Genomic DNA, 16585 nt, shown 5'->3' with positions numbered 1-16585 from the left:
GGCTACAGGGAGAGGCTGGGGGTAATTTCCCTGGAGAGTCAAAGACAGAGGTGACTTTATGGAGATTTATAAATCATGAGGGGCATGGATACGGTGAACAGCCAGGGTCTTCCCCCCCCCAGGTGAGGTGGGTCCAAAACAAGAGCACATGGGCTTAAGTTGAGAGGGCAAAGATTTAAAAGGGATCTAAGGGGCAAAGTTTTCAAGCTGAGTGTGGTGTGTGTGTGGAATGAGCTGCCAGATGAAGTAGTGGAGACTGATACAATTACAACATTTGAAAGGCATCCATGAATGGGATGGGTTTTGAGGGATAGGGCCCAATAGCTGGCAAATGGGACTCCAGTAGTTTAGGATCCCGAGTTGGCATGAACGAATTGGACCGAAGGTCTGTTTCTGTGCTGTCCATCTCTATGACACTAATAAATTAAGATGTGTTCCTCTTTTGTGGAGAGCTAGCAGAAGCACAGATAAGTTAAGCAATGATTTGGACCAGGTGCAGATTTGTTTCCAAACAATTAATTTGCAGAGAGAGAGGAATTGTTAGCACGATCACAATTTTTCGTAACTACTTTCAGGTAACTGGCAAATAATGCAGAGTGAAAATGGGAACATTATTTCACTCAGTAAGTTCTGCGCACCTGGAATAGGCTGAACGGCAGCTGGACACAGATTCAGCATATGTTCTCAAACAGATTTATAATTTTACTTTTTAAGGAAGGACTTAGTGGGCTTTGGGCAAGTGAGAGGGGAGTTGGGACAGATTTGCAGCATCTCCAGAGGGAGAGAGTACAGTCCCAATGGGCTGAATAGCCCCCAGCCCCTGTGCTCTGTGATACTGCCCCATTCACTGTGAATGATGAAGCTCATCACTGGGCAGAGAGAGAGAGGATCCCACCACTTACCTCACAATGGGGCCCGGCTGATTGATCTCAAACAAGTACACTGTTTCGGAAAGCGTCGGAGGTCACCCTCTCAGGGGCATATCGCACTGACAAGCAAGGTACTGGTACAGAGACTGGCTCCAATGTAATGTGAGGTATATGAGGTGCCTGGTAATCGATGGTGATAGGAGATTCTCTGGTATAGGGCACAGACTGCCGTTTCTGCAGCTGACAGTGAGACATCAGAATGGGTGGTACCTCCCTGGTGCCAGGGACAAGGATGTCTCGGAGAGGGAGCAGAGTATTCTCAAAAGGGAGTATGATCAGTGGGAGCTCATTGTACATTAGTACCAATGACATCGGAAGAGGAAAGGATGAGGTCCTGACGAGAGAATATAGCAAATTATCCTGGAGGATTAAAAAGTAGGTCTTCGTGGGTAGTAATATCTGGATTACTTTTTGTGCCGCATGCTAGTGAGAGTAGGAACAGCAGGATAGAGCAGATGAATGTGTGGCTAAGGATCTGGTGCAGGGAGAAGGATTGCTATGTTTGGATCATTGGAATCTCTGCTGGGGTAGAATTGACGTGCATAAGAAGGATGGATTGTACCTGAATTGGAAGGTGTCTAATATCCAGGCAGGGAGATTTGCTAGTGCTACTCAGGAGGCATTAAACCAGTGAGGGAGTGGGGGGTAAACCTAAAGAGATAGTGAGAGAAGAGGTATGTCTGAGGTTGGTACAGTTGAGAAGTTAGACAGTCAAGGCAGGCAAGGGCAAGGCACAGAACGAGGAAGGACCGAGCAGTTTCACTGCATTTATTTCAGTGCAAGAGGCCCGACAGGGAAGGCAGATGAGCTGAGGATTTGGTTTTGAACATTGGACTGGGATATCATGAATATTACAGAAACGTGGCTCAGTGATGGATGGGTATAGATGCAATGGGAAGGATAGAAAGAGGGACGAGAGGAGGCAGAATGGCATTTTGGATTAGGGATACCTTTATGGTTGTGCTCAGGGAGGATATTATTGGGAGTATTTCCAGTGAAGTTATTTGGATGGACTGGGAAATAAGCAAGGGATGATCACCTTGTTGTGGTTGTCTGCTTGGGTTTCGTCTGGTTGCTCTGGTTTCCTCCCACAGTCCAAAGATGTGTAGGATGGGTGGGTTATCCAGGCTGAATTGCCCATAGTGGTCAGGGATGTGCTGGCCAGGTGGATTGCTCATTGGAATTGCAACGTTATAGGGGTAGGGTAGAAGGCTCTGATGTTCAGTGTGGATGTGATGGGCTGAATGGCCCGCTTCCACGCTGTCTGGATTCTCTGATAATTCTACTAGCTTTAAAATAGTTACAGAAAATAATAGACCAGATCTAATAGATAGCCTTCTAAATTGGACAATTTCGATGGCACAAGGTAAGAACTTGCAAAATTTGTTTGCGGGAAGTTATTTCCAGGGAAAGGGATGGCTGGAAAGGGGGAACATAAGAACATAAGGAAGAGGAGCAGGAGTAAGCAATCTGGCCCCTCAAGCCTGCTCTGCCATTCAGTAAGACCAGGGCTGATCTTTTCATGGCCTCAGCTCCACTTTCCTGCTCTTACTTGTAACCCTTAATTGCTTTCCTGTTCAGAAATCTACCTTTTGCCTTAAACACATTCAAGATGAAAGCCTCAGCTGCTTTACTCAGCAGCAAATTCCACAGATTCACAACCCTTTAGCTGCAGAAGTTCCTCCTGAACTCAGTCCTAAATCTCTCCACATACACCAACCCTCTCAACTCCAGGCCCAAACTAGTGACCCTCATCTGCACTCCCTCCAGTGCCAGTACATCCTTGCAGAAGTAAGGAGACCAAACCTGTACACAGTACTCCAGGTGTGGCCTCACCAGCACCCTATGCATTTTTTTAGAATAAGTGGCATCACGTTTGCAGCTTGCCAATCTGTCGGAACTGTCCCAGAGTCAATCAGATTTTAGTGAATAATCACATGAGCATTTGCTATTTTCCCCCGCCATCTCTGGGATGCATTCTATCAGGGCCAGGAGACCCATCTACCTTTGGGCTCTTAGCTTTTTCAACAGTACCTCTTTACTGAGAATGATTGATTGTTTTGATGTCCACATCTGCCAATGCCTCCATAGGCCTGTGATAATGTGAGTACAGACACAGTATTTTCCTGTTAAGGCCAAGGCTGGTAGGTGTAGAGAATGCTGCATGACTAGAGAAATTGAGGCTCTGGTCAAGAAAATGAAGGAGGGATATGGCAGGTATTGAGAGCTGTGTTTGTGTGACTCCCTAGAGGAGGAAAAGTCTCGGGAAACCAGGAGAGCAAAAAGAGGACGTGAGATAGCTTGGGAAATTGGTTTCAGGAGAATCCAAAGAGATTCGACAAATATACTATGGACAAAAGAGTAACCAGGCAGAGAATAGCAACCCTCAAAAATCAGTTAGGCTGTCTATGGAACCGCAGGCAGTGGGAGAGATTCTGTCAGTATTTCACATCAGTTTTTACTGAAAAATGATATGGAAGCTAGAGAGTTTGGAGAAATAAATAGTGATAACTTGGCAATTGTTCATATTACAGTGGAGGAGGTACTGGATGTCTTAAAAAGCAGAAAGGTGGATAAATCCCAGGAATCTGAGCAGGTGTATCCCAGAACTTTGTGGGAAGCCAGGGAAGTGATTGCTGGGCCCCTCGCTGAGATATTTGTATCATCGATTGCCACAGACAGGGTGCTGGAAGATGGGTGCCATTATTTGAGAAAGTTAAAAATCACACACCAGGTTATAGTCAAACAGGTTTAATTGGAAGTGTGCTTCCAATTAAACCGGTTGGACTATAACCTGGTGTTGTGTGATTTCTAACTTTGTACACCCCAGTCCAACACTGGCATCTCCAAATCATTATTTGAGAAAGATAGTAAGGAAAAGCCAGGGAACTATAGACCAGTGAGCCTGAAGTCAGTGGCAGGCAAGTTGTTGGAAGGGATTCTCAGGGACAGAATTTACATGTCATTGGAAAGGCAAGAAAAGATTAGGGATAGTCAGCATGGCTTTGTGCATGGAAGTCATTAACTTGGACTTGAGAAAGACACAAGGTTCCACATAACAGACTGGTTAGCAAGTTCAACACCATAGAATACAGGCGGAACTAGCTATTTGGATACAAAATTGACTGGAACATCAAAGAGTCATAGATGTACAACACAGAAGCAGAGACCCTTCGGTCCAACCAGTACATGCTGACCAGATATCCCAACGCAATGTAGTCCCACCTGCTTGCACCCGGCCCATATCCTTCCTATTCATATACCCATCAAGATGCCTTATAAATGTTGCATTCGTCCAACCTCCACCACTTCCTCTGGCAGCTCATTCGATACACATACCACCCTCTGTGAAAACGTTGCCCTACAAGTCTCTTTAAAGTCTTTCCCCTCTCACCCTAAACCTATGCCCTCTAGTGCTGGGATCCACCACCCCAGGGAAGAGACTTTGTCTATTTATCCTATCCATGCCCCTCATGATTTTATATACCTCTATAAGCTCACCTCTCAGCTTCGGACGCTCCAGGGAAAATAGCCCCAGTCTATTCAAAATCTATTCAACCCCCAGCTGAGATCAAATCCTCCAATCCTGGTAACGTTCTTGTAAATCTTTTCTGAACCCTTTCAAGTTTCACAACATCCTTCCAATAGGAAGGAGACCAGGTTTGTTACCAATATTCCAATAGTGACCTCACCAATGCCCTGTACAGCCACAACATGACCTCCCAACTCCTGTACTTAATGTTCTAACCATATGCCGCCTTCACTATCCTATCTACCTGCGGCTCCACTTTCAAGGAGCTATGAACCTGCACTCCAAGGTCTCTTTGTTCAGTAACACTCCTCAGGACCTTACCATTAAGTGTATAAGTCCTGCTAAGATTTGATTTCCCCAAATGCCACTCCTCAGCCCATTCACTCATCTGATCAAGATCCCGTTGTACTCTGAGGTAATTGTTTTCACTGTCCACTACACCTCCAACTTTGGTGTCATCTCACTAACTATGCCTGCTATGTTCACATCCAAGTCATTCATATAAATGACGAAAAGTAGTGGATCCAGCACCGACCCTTGTGGCACTCCACTGGTCACAGGCCTCCAGTCTGAAAATCAACCCTCCACCACCACCCTCTGCCTTTGAGCGAGTTCTGGATCCCAATTGGCTAGTTCTCCCTGTATTCCATGAGCTCTAACCTTGCTGAGCAGTCAGTGTCTTGGTGAAGGGTGCTTTTAGGACTGGAAGCCTGTGGTGAGCAAAATGCTGTCAGGCTGGGTGCTGGGTCCACTGCTTTTTGTCATTTATATCAATGATTTCCATGTGAATATAGGAGCTATGGTTAGTAGGTTTACAATAGACACCAAAATTTGAGGTGCAGTGGACAGTAAAGTTACCTCAGAGTACAATGAGACTCCGATCAAATGGGCTGAGGAGTGGCAGATGAAGTTTAATTTTGATAAATGTGAGGTTCTGCATTTTGGAAAAGCAAATCAGAGCCGGACTTCTACACTTAATGGGAAGGTCCTGGGCAGTGTTGCTGAACTAAGAGATCTTGGAGTGCAGGTTCATCGTTCCTTGAAAGTGGAATCATAGATAGGCAGGGTAGTGAAGAAGGTGTTTAGTATTCTTGCCTTTATCGGTCAGTGCATTGAGTACAGGAGTTGTGACGTCATTTTGCGGCTGTACAGGACATAGAATTCCAGAAGTGACTGAATCAGCTTTCAGTCCTGGTCTCCCCACTATCGGAATGATATTGTGAAACTTGAAAGGATTCAGAAAATATGTTTCCAGGGTTGAGGGATTGAGCTATAGGGAGAGGCTGAATAGGCTGAGGCTGTTTTCACTGGAGAATCGGATGCTGAGGGGTGACCATAGAGGTTGATAAAATCGTGAGGGGCATGGATAGGGTAAACAGCCAGGGTCTTATTCCTGTTTAGGTGAGTCCAAAACTAGAAAGCACAGGTGTGAGGGAAAAGATTGAAAAGGGATATTAGGGGCAAAGTTTCAAGCTGAACGTGATACGTGTATGGAATAAGCTGCCAGAGAAAGTGTGGAGGCTGGTATAGTTACAACATTTAAAACACATCTCATTGGATATGTGATTGGGAAAGGTTTAGAAGGTTATGGGCCAAGTGCTGGCATATGGGACGAGATTAATTTAGGATATCTGGTTGGCCTGGACAAGTTGGACTGAAGGGTCTGTTTCTGTGCTGTACATCTCTATGGCACTAATAAATTAAAATTAAGATAGGTTTCTCTTTTATGGAGAGTTAGCAGAAGGTCAGACAATTCTCCTTGGAGCTGAGAAGGTTAAGCTGTGATTTCGACCAGGAGTTGATTTGTTTCCAGGGCATTTCATTTACAGAGAGACAGAGTGAGAAATTTTTAACGTCACAATTTTTAGTAACTACTTTCAGGTAACTGGCAAATAATGCAGATTAAAAATGTGAAGATTATTTTACTCACTAAGTTCTGAGCATCTGGAACAGTTTGAAAGACAGCTGGATGCAGATTCAGTAGCTATTGTCAAAACAAATTTGAAATTTAACTTTTTTAAGGAAGGATTTGGAGGGCTATGTCCAAATGGAAGTTGAGTTGGGACTGACTGGCACTATCTCCAGAGGGAGAGAGTACAGCCCCAATGGGCGGAATAGCCTCCAGCCCCTGTGCTCTGTGATACTGCCCAATTCACTGTGAATGATGAAGCTCATCACAGGGCACAGCCGTAGAGATGTACAGCATGAAAATAAACCCTTTGGTTAAACCAGTCCATGCCAACCAGATATCCCAACCTAATCTAGACCCATTTGCCAACACTTGGCACATATCACTCTATCCTATTCATATACCCATCCAGATGCCAAATTTGTATAATTGTAGCAACATCCTCCACTTCCCGACAGAAGATTCCATACACGCACCAAACTCAGTGGGAAAAACAATTGCCCCTCTGATCCATTTTAAATTCTCCCCCTCTCATGTTAAACCTATGTTCTCTCATTCTGGACTCCCCCACCCCAGGGAAACGACCTTGTCTATTTATCCTACCCATGCCCCTCCTGATTTTATAAACCTCTATGAGGTCACCCCTCAGCCTCTGATGCACCTGGGAGGATCCCACCACTCAGGTCACAATGGGGCCTGGCTGATTGACACAGCTTCAGACCAATAGGAGAGTTGGCGTGATCCTCCAGCCAATGGGAGTGAATGAGGGGTGGGTCCAGCAGGCCAACACATGACCATCAGCTTTGCAGGCGCAGTGTCACTGTGAGGGGGGACTGAATGTGAAGGAGTGGGAGAGACAGCAGATACTGGGAGAGAGATGGAGTTAGTGTGGACTGGGAGGGTTGATAAACACTGTTTCAGTCTGCTGGACCTGAATTAGATACTCCGGGGAAATTAGAACCAAAAGAACTGCGGAGGCTGTAAATCACACACAACAACTGAAAGTACTGGAAAAGCTCAGCAGATCTGGCAGCATCTGTGAAGAGAAATCGGTTCGCATTTTGGATTCGGTGATCCATCCTCAGGAACTAGTGCTACTCGGAAAAAATGTTGGTTTTTATGCAGAAGGTAGTGGTTAAGGAGTAAATGATAGGGGGGGATAGAGTCCAAAGAGAGAGATAGGAGCAGTTGGACAAAGGAGTGGATAACGATTTGGCTTGGGGGGGGAGGGGAGGGTGAATAGCTGTTTATGGGGACTGTTAGTGGCTAAACATTGGTAGTGTGTAATGGCAGGCTATGTAATAACAAGGCCTGGTATGTGGGGTAGGGGGCAAAGACACTAGGACGTGGGAGAGTTCAGACCTAAAATTATTGAATTTGATGTTGAAGCCAGAGGATTGCAGGGTCCCCGACTGGGAGATGAGGTGTTGTTCTTCCAGCTTGCGTTAAAGTGTGGCCTTTTTGCAGCCACAATGTAACTCATCAGTCACCATTTCCACCACTGCCACTCAGATGCTACCAGGTTCCTGTCTCCTCCACTAACAGCTTTCCACTGTCCCACCAGATCGTTATTCACTCCTTTGTCTTTACAAATGTTCCTGTCTCTCTTTGCACTCTGTCCCCACCTATTATTTACTCTTTACCCCTATCTCCTGTAGTCCAAAGATGTGCAGGTTCAGTGAATTGGCCCAGCTAAATTTCCCGTAGTGTTCGTGGATGTGCATTAGTCTGGGGAAATGGAGAGTAATAGGGAGGGGAATGGGTCTGGGTGAAATGAACTTCGGAGGGTGGATGTGTAATTGTTGGGCCGAAGAGCCTGTTTCCACGCTATAGGGATTCTACTTTTCCCAGCTGTTTTCGGTTCTGATGAAGGGTCACAGAACCCGTGATGACCCTTGGTGTTTGCAGGAGGTGGAAAGGGGAGAGTGGCAGCAGAAACCGGATGAGATGTATCAGTGTAGACTGGGAGGGTTTAGTCATACTCTGTGCAGGTTGTTAATCTGAATTAGAAAATCTTGGTCCCACATTTGCAGCAAAGAGGAAAACAGCTGTGGGCCTCAGGCAGTGAGAGGTCCTGGGTTATGGCCGCCATCTTTATTTGGGGTAAGGTACAGCAAGGCGCAGGCACATGTCCTCTTTTTTGGGGGGGTGGGGTGATTTCAAGAGGAGTGTTTACACATCAAACACATACCAAGAGAAGTGTTCGCCTTCACTATTCATCTTGCACTGACTGTGAGCTTTGTTTTGCGAATTCATTTTATAGGATATTAATTGAGAATAATTGAGACTGGGATCTCAAAAACAAGTTTCTACAGTCCACGGAATAATCACGATCTGAATATCATTGGCATTTAACTGTGGAACGAGAAAGGTTTGTTCAGTCTGAGAAAATATCACCAATAGTTTTGTCAAGCAAAAAGCAGAAAGATGTTCAAGTTCATGGTCAGATCACCCTTTGGGTATGTGTTCAATTCTTGGCCCTGCAGCTGTGGAAGGAGGTATTGGGCTGAGAGAGAGCACAGATTTATCCAAATGCCAGATTTAGTCCCAGTCACCCACTTCATGATGTTAACCTGTAAACCCTCTACTTCCAATTTCCTGCAAGCTTCTCATTGAATTTCCTTGTGGACTCAAATTCCAGCACCATTTCAGGTGGAACATTCCAGATTCTGACAACTGTCTGTTCATCTAGAAACTGCTGAAGTCCATGTTGACTCTAGGGTTGCAAAGGGCTGAACTGAAAGATGAGATGCTGTTCCTGAGCTCCCATTGAGATGCATTAGAACAGTACAGGAGGCCGAGGGCAGTGTAGGTGTGAGCAGACATTGAAAATGACAAGGCTGCACTGAGAGTGCTGCTTGGCTCAATGAGAGTGTTTTGGAGTTGGGTGTAAACAGAGTGAGGTGAGACTGGGAGAAGGTGAAGCTGAAACTCAAGTTTAGTTCAGGCCATTCAGTAATTCACGTGGTCCCAATGGGAACAGCCAATTTCTCAGTGATACCTGCGGAGTATTTAAGTTTTTAAAGTATGGCATATCTGCTGAAGTAAAGTTTTTTTTTTATTATAATGTACATGTTTGAAGTGAAGGAAGGTTGCTCACTCATTTAAATTTTCTTAATGGGAGTAACGAGATAAATGTAGAGAGATGTTGTGATATGGCACCTCAGACCCGTGGTGTGGTCCTCTTGTACAGTGTGGGAAATAAGGGACGCTTCCAGTGTGCCTGACGGCTATGTGTGCTGCAAGTGTGTTCATCTGCAGTTACTGGGAAACTGCTTTTCAGACCTGGAGCTGTGAGTGGACTCACTGTGGAGAATCTGAGAATGTTATGGACAGCATGTTTAGTGAGTTAGTCACACTGCAGGTGAGGGCTACACAGGCAGAAAGGGAATGGGTGACCATCAGATCAAGGAAAAGGCTCAGGAATGGGGTGCAGGGGTCCCCAGTGGTCATCCCCTTCTCATACAGATACTGTATCCCACTTGGGATTCTGTAAGGGTGGGAATGGGTGGGGTGGCTTCTCGGGAAATCAGCACCAGCTAGGGTCATGCCACCACAGAGAGCTCCGCTGCAAAGAGCGGGAGGAAAGAGAGGAAACACGGCTATAGTGACAGGGGATTCAATGCTCAGGGTTAGGGCGGGCACTGCTGTGACCATAGACATGAATCCAGGATGGTATGTTACCTCCATAAAGCTAGGATCCGCAATATCATGGAGCGGCTGCAGGACTTTCTGGAGCTGGAAGTTAAACAGCCCATGGTGGTGGAACACACAGATACCAACGACATCGCTAAACAGAGGGATGAGGGCCTGAAAGCTAGATATAGGGAGAGCAGAGATGCATTAAAATGTAGATCCTGAAATGTAATAAGGTCAGACTTACTCCCAGTGCCATGTGCTAGTGAGAGCAGGAATAAGAGGGTAGATCAGCTGGATGTGTGGCTGGGGAAATGGTGTACCAGAGAAAGGTTCAGATTCTTCAGGCACTGGGACTGTTTCTGGGTGGGTCCTATACCAGCCTGACCGGTTACCCCTGGGCAGAGCTGAGACAAATCTGATGGGGGCTTTTGCAGTTCCATTGGTGAGGTTTTAACTAGTCTTGGCAGGGGGTTGGGAACTAAAGTGTCGGCTTAGATGGGTCAGATTCAGGTCAGGGAATGGGAGGTAGAATATTAGTGATGTAGTCAGCAGCTCAGAAAGCCAAAGAAAAGGAGGATTAAACAAGGATTGAGTCCCTCTTCAGCCATCAGTCCTGCCATCTCAGAAATGTGAGTCAACAAAATATGGAGCTGTATACATGTCTATGTGCTTCAGCAAAATGGTGGAAATCTGCAATAAGAACATAAATTGCTGGACATCCTCAGCAAGTCTGTCAGCATCTGAAATGGTGACAGATGCAGGAAACATTGCAGCCTGGAAGAAGTGTTTAGATGATCACACCAAGATGTTACATGGAGTGCCAGAACGTGGGACTAGAATAAATAGGCGTTTGATGACCAGCATGGATACGATGGGGCAGGAAAATTGATGTTTCGGGTCAGGACTATTCATTCGGACTGACAAACTGTCCTGACCCAAAACATCAACTTTCCTGCCCCTCTGATGCTGCCTGACCTGCTGCACTTCCCCAGATCAACATTGTATAAACTCTGACTTCCAGCATCTGCAGCCCTTAATTATCTACACATCCCAGGACCCAGGCTGGTGCCCCTCCTTTACTCTCTCTCAGTAACCAGGAGAGTCTTCCTTGGGAAAGGGGAACAAAGGTACACGCAGTACTCCAGGTGTGGTCTCGCCAAGGCCCTTCCAGAAAGGGATCCCTGCTCCGGTACTCGAATCCTCTCACTAGGAAGGTCACACATCATTTACATTCTCCACTGCTTCCCACTCCTGCCTGCTTCTGAAAAGAGGGAATCTCAGAGAAACACGGAATAAAATGGGGTCAGAGTCTCTGGTATAAAACTGTTGAACACAATGCCCCCATCTTCTCCATATTGGTCATCAAGCGCACGTTCCTGGTGTAATCATCTGAACACTTCTTCCAGGCTGCAATGTTTCCTGCATCTGTCACCATTTCAGATGCTGCCAGACCTGCTGAGTAGCTCCAGCACTTTGTTTTCTCTGTTGTAGAGTACTGAAAGGGGGAATTTGTAGTTGAGAAATTCACATTGAATTTCATGTTCAGTTTTGATAGTTACTGGATCCGTGCCGATCTGGATATCATTGGCCTTTTCATCTGGAACGAAAGATGTGCATTCTGCCTGTGGACGAATATCTCAAATGTCAGCGTGACTGGAAAAAGTACTGAGACAGCGAAGTCCATGTTAGCGTGGGGACTGTGGAGAGAGATTTCATTTGGTTTTTGAAAGTCTAAAACATCATGGCACATTTCCCAGGAACAGTTAAGCCCCAGATTGGTTTTGTATGAGGACAATTTACCATGAAACCAGAAAGACAAAAGGATTCTTGCATCATGGAAAAAGCTGTGAAAATGGAATTGTTGTAACGGAGTGAATTATCGATCATGGATTGTAATCCATTGGTGTTGTCACGTCGGTTCCAGCGCCGTGGGGAAACACTGGAAGTGTGATGAGTGCAGTGTAGGTTTCAGTTATGAAACTGGAAAGGTGCAGAAGAAATTTACAAGGATGATGCCAGATCTCAGGGGTCTGAGTTACAGGGAGAGGTTAGACAAGCGAGGACTTTTTTGTTTATAGCAGAGGAAACCGAGGGAGAATATATTAAAGAAGTGTATAAGATCATGAGAGGCATGGGTAAGGTGAATGCACTCAGCCTTTTTCCCAGGGAATAAGGACTGGAGGGTATCAGTTTAAGGTTAGAGGAGAAAGACTAAAAGGGAACCCTGAGAGGCAACTGTTCTACACAGAGGGTGGTATGTATATGGAATGAACTGCCAGTGGAAGTGGTTGAGGCGGGTCTGTTAACAACATCTAAAGGGCATTTGGACAAATACATGGATAGGAACGTTTCAGAAGCAGATGAGCCAAGTGCATGGAAATAGGGTTAGCGTGGATGGACATTCTGATTGGCATGGGCCAGTTTGGGCCAAAGTGCCTGTCTCTGCTGTAGGATTCTATGACTTAAGTGCATTTGCTATTTCTCCCCCTAACTCTGTTGGTATCTTGGGATGTATTCCATCAGAGCAAAGAGACTTGTCTACCTTTAGCTCCATTAGGTTGCCCAGCTCTAACTCTTTCATGATAACGGTTATTTATAGGTCCTCACCTTCCTCAGTCTCCTTATCAATTCCTGGCATGTTCTTCATATCCTCCACTGTGAAGACTGACTGCTGTGTCCTCATATTCCTGAACCCTGCTGAGTAGGAATAAATAGGCACAGAACTCTGAGAGGTCTTCTTTGAGTCTTTATTGATGAGACATGGTAGTTACCTGGATATTTTACGTGCAAAATGCCTCCAGGCAGCATCAGGTAACTCCCCGCCTGTCCGGTGTACGGCTCCCATTCTTCTACCTTTGTGGTTTGTGACTTTGAATAGAGACTATCTCTCAGGATTATCTCAATGGCAACAGCAGTTAAAAAGTCTAGTTCTGTTCAGCACTTTGTGGTTAAACCACGCACCCCTCCCCCCACGCCCCTTTGGCTCCCTCAAGTGCCTGACAGGCGCTTCAGTTTCAGTGGGGCTGTCTATCAGGATTCTGATGTGGAGGAGCCGGGGTTGAGGTGGGATCAACAAAGTTAAAAACCACACATCACCAGGTTATAGTCCAACAGGTTTATTTGGACATACAAGTTTTTGGGGTGTGCTGTGAGTTTTAACGTGATCAGGATTATCTCTATGGTAACAGTTAAGTGCTTCAACAATTACAGAGGCCATATGTTCTCCAAACAATAGGTTCCCCTCCAATAGTGTAAACTGCTATTCTGTCCCTGCAGATAGCTACTCATTACATTTTATCCCGAATCCCATCAAGCTTTCTGTTGATCTTTGAAGTTTTTCTAATCTCCTGGTTTCTCCTTGGTTTTTACCAATTTGTATGTTTTCTATTTCAATTTGACAGACTCCATTATTTCCTTACCCACCCACGGCAGATTACTCCTTTTCCTACAGTCCTTCCTTTTCACTGATATATGTTTTTGCTGAGCAGTTTGAAAAATTCTTTGATATTCCTCCACTGTCTGTCAACTGTCCCACCCTAAAGTCTTTGCTTCCAGTCTATATTAGCCAACTCCTGCCTCATCCTATTGTCGTCTCCTTTGTTTAAGCACAGGATCTTGGGATTGGATTTAATCTTCCCGTTTTCCATCTGTGTTCTAAATTCAACCAGACTTCTCAAGTCTTTTATCAGATTACGTGGGGAGGCGGTGTTTTGGGTTTCATTGTCAGAGACCTTGGCTTTGTAGTAAAGTACAGGATAGATATTCCCAACAGAGTATTCTGGACGGTGTGAATGTCCTACACAGTCGAAAACCATAAATCACTGTGTCCCCTCAGTGTAAAATTGCAAAATCATTAACTCCTACTCGCTTCCTCACTATCTAAGTTTGGAATGCTAATCCATCTGAGTATCCTGCATTTTCTGAAGGTGGTGATTTTTGGATTCAGCTTTCCAATTATTACCGTAAGAAGATAAGCACTGCGCACAGGAGAGTCAATGCAGCCCTTCGAACCATCTCCACCATTTAATACGGTGATGATTGAGCTCACCTTGCTCTCAGCTGGATTTTCCCGCCTGCTCTCTCTCACCCTTCAACTCATTGCAAATTAAACATCTGTATCTTTTCATTAAGGTTGCTCATTGCCCTGGCATCCACTGCATTTTGAATAGGGAATTCCACAAATTCAGAACACATTGAGATAGGTACATTCTTCCTCATGAGAATAGAATAGAGTCCCTATAGTGCAGAAACAGGGTATTCATCGATCGAGTCCACGCCAACCCTATGGTGAGCATCCCATTCGGACCCATCCATTCCCTGTAACCCTGCATTTCCTGTTGTTAATTGTCTAACTGGCACATCGTGGACCCTGTAGGCAATTTAGCATGGCCAATCCATCAAACTTGTGCATCTTTGGACTGTGGAAAGAAACCGGAACACCCAGCGGGAACCCACGCAGACATAGGGAGAATGTGTAAACTCCACACAGTCGCCTAAGGCTGGAATCAAACCCGGGTCTCTGACGCTGTGAGGCAGCAGTGCTAGCCACTGAGCCACCTCTCTTAAAATTTGCTGCCCCTTATTAACCTCCCCACCCCACAATTGGCTGAATGTATATTCCTTACATCAGAAATCGAGTTTTCTAAGCGGATGTCTCAGTAAAACGCAATGACAACCCACATGTCCTGTGTGTCTGAATGGGGATCGGATACACAACACCCTCCACCCCACACTTTTCATTCACTTTCCAGAAACAGGTCTCCAGAGGCTTCATGGGGACTATAACTCCCACAATCCCTGAGGCAGGGATCACATGTGTGCAGGGAAACCTGGTACTGTACATGTACAGAATGTGAATGGGTTTTGGAGCATGTGTTTTGGGTAACCAACAGAAAGCATTCACACTGTGATTGGGTGGAGAAGGGGCACATCTGCTTATAGTATTGATCAGTTGGGGGGGGGGGGGGGGCGTCAAAGTGCCATCACACTCACGTGGAACCAAGTTCCATTCCCAACTTGTTGCAATGCTGGGAATCGACCTCTGAGAAACAAACAAGGATCTGACCCATTCTCCCAGCCTGAAGGTTCCTCTTCTGTCCAGGATCTGCCATCTCCCTGTCTGTTTCCTTTTGTTTCATTCTGCTGTTACATTATTCACTTGCAGCAACTGAAGGGAAAGGAAGTGAACCCAGAAAGGGTGCAGAGTCTAACCAGGGACGGAAAGTGGTAGCATGGATCTGTTTATCAGTTACTCCATGAGAATGGGGAGGGTGTACATTAGGGGACAGCAGAGTCAGAATGGTGGGAGAGAGTAAGTGAGCTGGACGGTTGCAGCTTTGGGGAAACAAAGGGGAAAAATATTCCAGAGAAATTAGAATTATCTGTTCTGAATTTCTAATCTGGACATATTCCTTTATACAGGGTGTGAGATGGTGAAGATTTGCAGACTGGTGATTAAGTTTAACAATATTTGAAGAGCCAAAGATAGAGAATCACTGGGCCAAAATCCTGCAACACTCTCCCTCCCAGCATTGTCGGTCTATCTGCACCAAATGGACTGCGAGTGGTTCAAGACAGCAGCTCACTACCGTGTTCTCAAGGGTAACTAGAGATGAGGAATAAATGCTGGCTGAGCCAGTGATGCCCATATCCTGGAAATGGTATCTATCTCTAGTTGCTGAAACCCGGTTGATGTTACTGCAGGATGATGAGGGATGCTGAGTACATCCTCCAGTAGGCAGCACCATCACATTACCCCTGCCTACACCTACACAGTAACACAGCAACATCAACATCACTGGAACAAAAGGCAGTGAAGCCAAAGGAGGACTTTGATATAGTTCTTCGAGGTAAAGTCATGAAAGGGGATTGGAACACAGCAGGGACAGGAGACTGAGCTGGATGGTCAGCTGTTTCCCATTGAATGGTGGAGCAGGATTGAAAGGCTGAATGGCCTCCTCCTGCTGCTATCTCCCAGGTATGTATATAGTCATGGAGCCCGGGTCGGAAGGAGTAGGCAGGGCAGGATTCTCCAGGAGATTGCACTTGCACAACAGTTTTCAGTGAGGGATGGTTTGATGGATTTTATGTAACATTTATCTTTAACACAAGGTTTGTACATTTTGGCTTTAAAATGTTGTAAAAGTTTTTTGCACAGCAAATAAAATTAAAGAAAATTAATTGAACTGTCTGAATATAACCGTTTTAAAGCTTTCAACCTCCTGTAAAACAAAATCCTGTCTATTCCCGGACACCATCACTTTCCAGTTACTCAAACCTCAGGGAAATATTGCCTCCCTGTCTGAGGTTTGATTTAACAGCTTTTCAGTTCTCGTTCAATGAGCTGTGAAGCGTTCTTTTTCCCCATTTCTCCGACCCAGAAATGTTATCACAGCAACCTTTCCACCATCAAAATCATCATTACGCCATTTTGCTTTTGGCTAACATATAATCACCAGCAGTGCAAAAGTGAGGACTGCAGATGCTGGAAACCAGAGCCTAGATCAGAGTGGTGCTGGAAAAGGGCTTTTGCCAAGACATTGATTTTCTGGCTCCTCGGATCATGCCTGACCTGCT

The 16585-nt window shown here is 45.5% G+C and overlaps 1 long non-coding RNA gene across 2 annotated transcripts in view; it reads left to right on the top strand.

The window, feature by feature from the left end:
- LOC148134984 (uncharacterized) overlaps window positions 1-16189 on the top strand; it is a 43305-nt gene extending 27116 nt beyond the window's left edge. For both annotated transcript variants that reach the window (XR_015755518.1, XR_015755519.1), the window contains one exon: window positions 15431-16189. This is a non-coding gene — a long non-coding RNA (uncharacterized LOC148134984). The remainder of the gene's footprint in view (window positions 1-15430) is intronic.
- The last annotated feature ends 396 nt before the right edge of the window (window positions 16190-16585 follow it).

Source organism: Chiloscyllium plagiosum, unplaced genomic scaffold (genome assembly GCF_037043375.1).
Source record: "Chiloscyllium plagiosum isolate Xiang-an unplaced genomic scaffold, Cpla_swu_hap1 HiC_scaffold_51, whole genome shotgun sequence".
Classification (NCBI taxonomy): Eukaryota; Metazoa; Chordata; class Chondrichthyes; order Orectolobiformes; family Hemiscylliidae; genus Chiloscyllium; species Chiloscyllium plagiosum.
The sequence above is the reverse complement of the archived record's forward strand: the minus strand, read 5'-3'. Positions and strand labels throughout refer to the sequence as shown.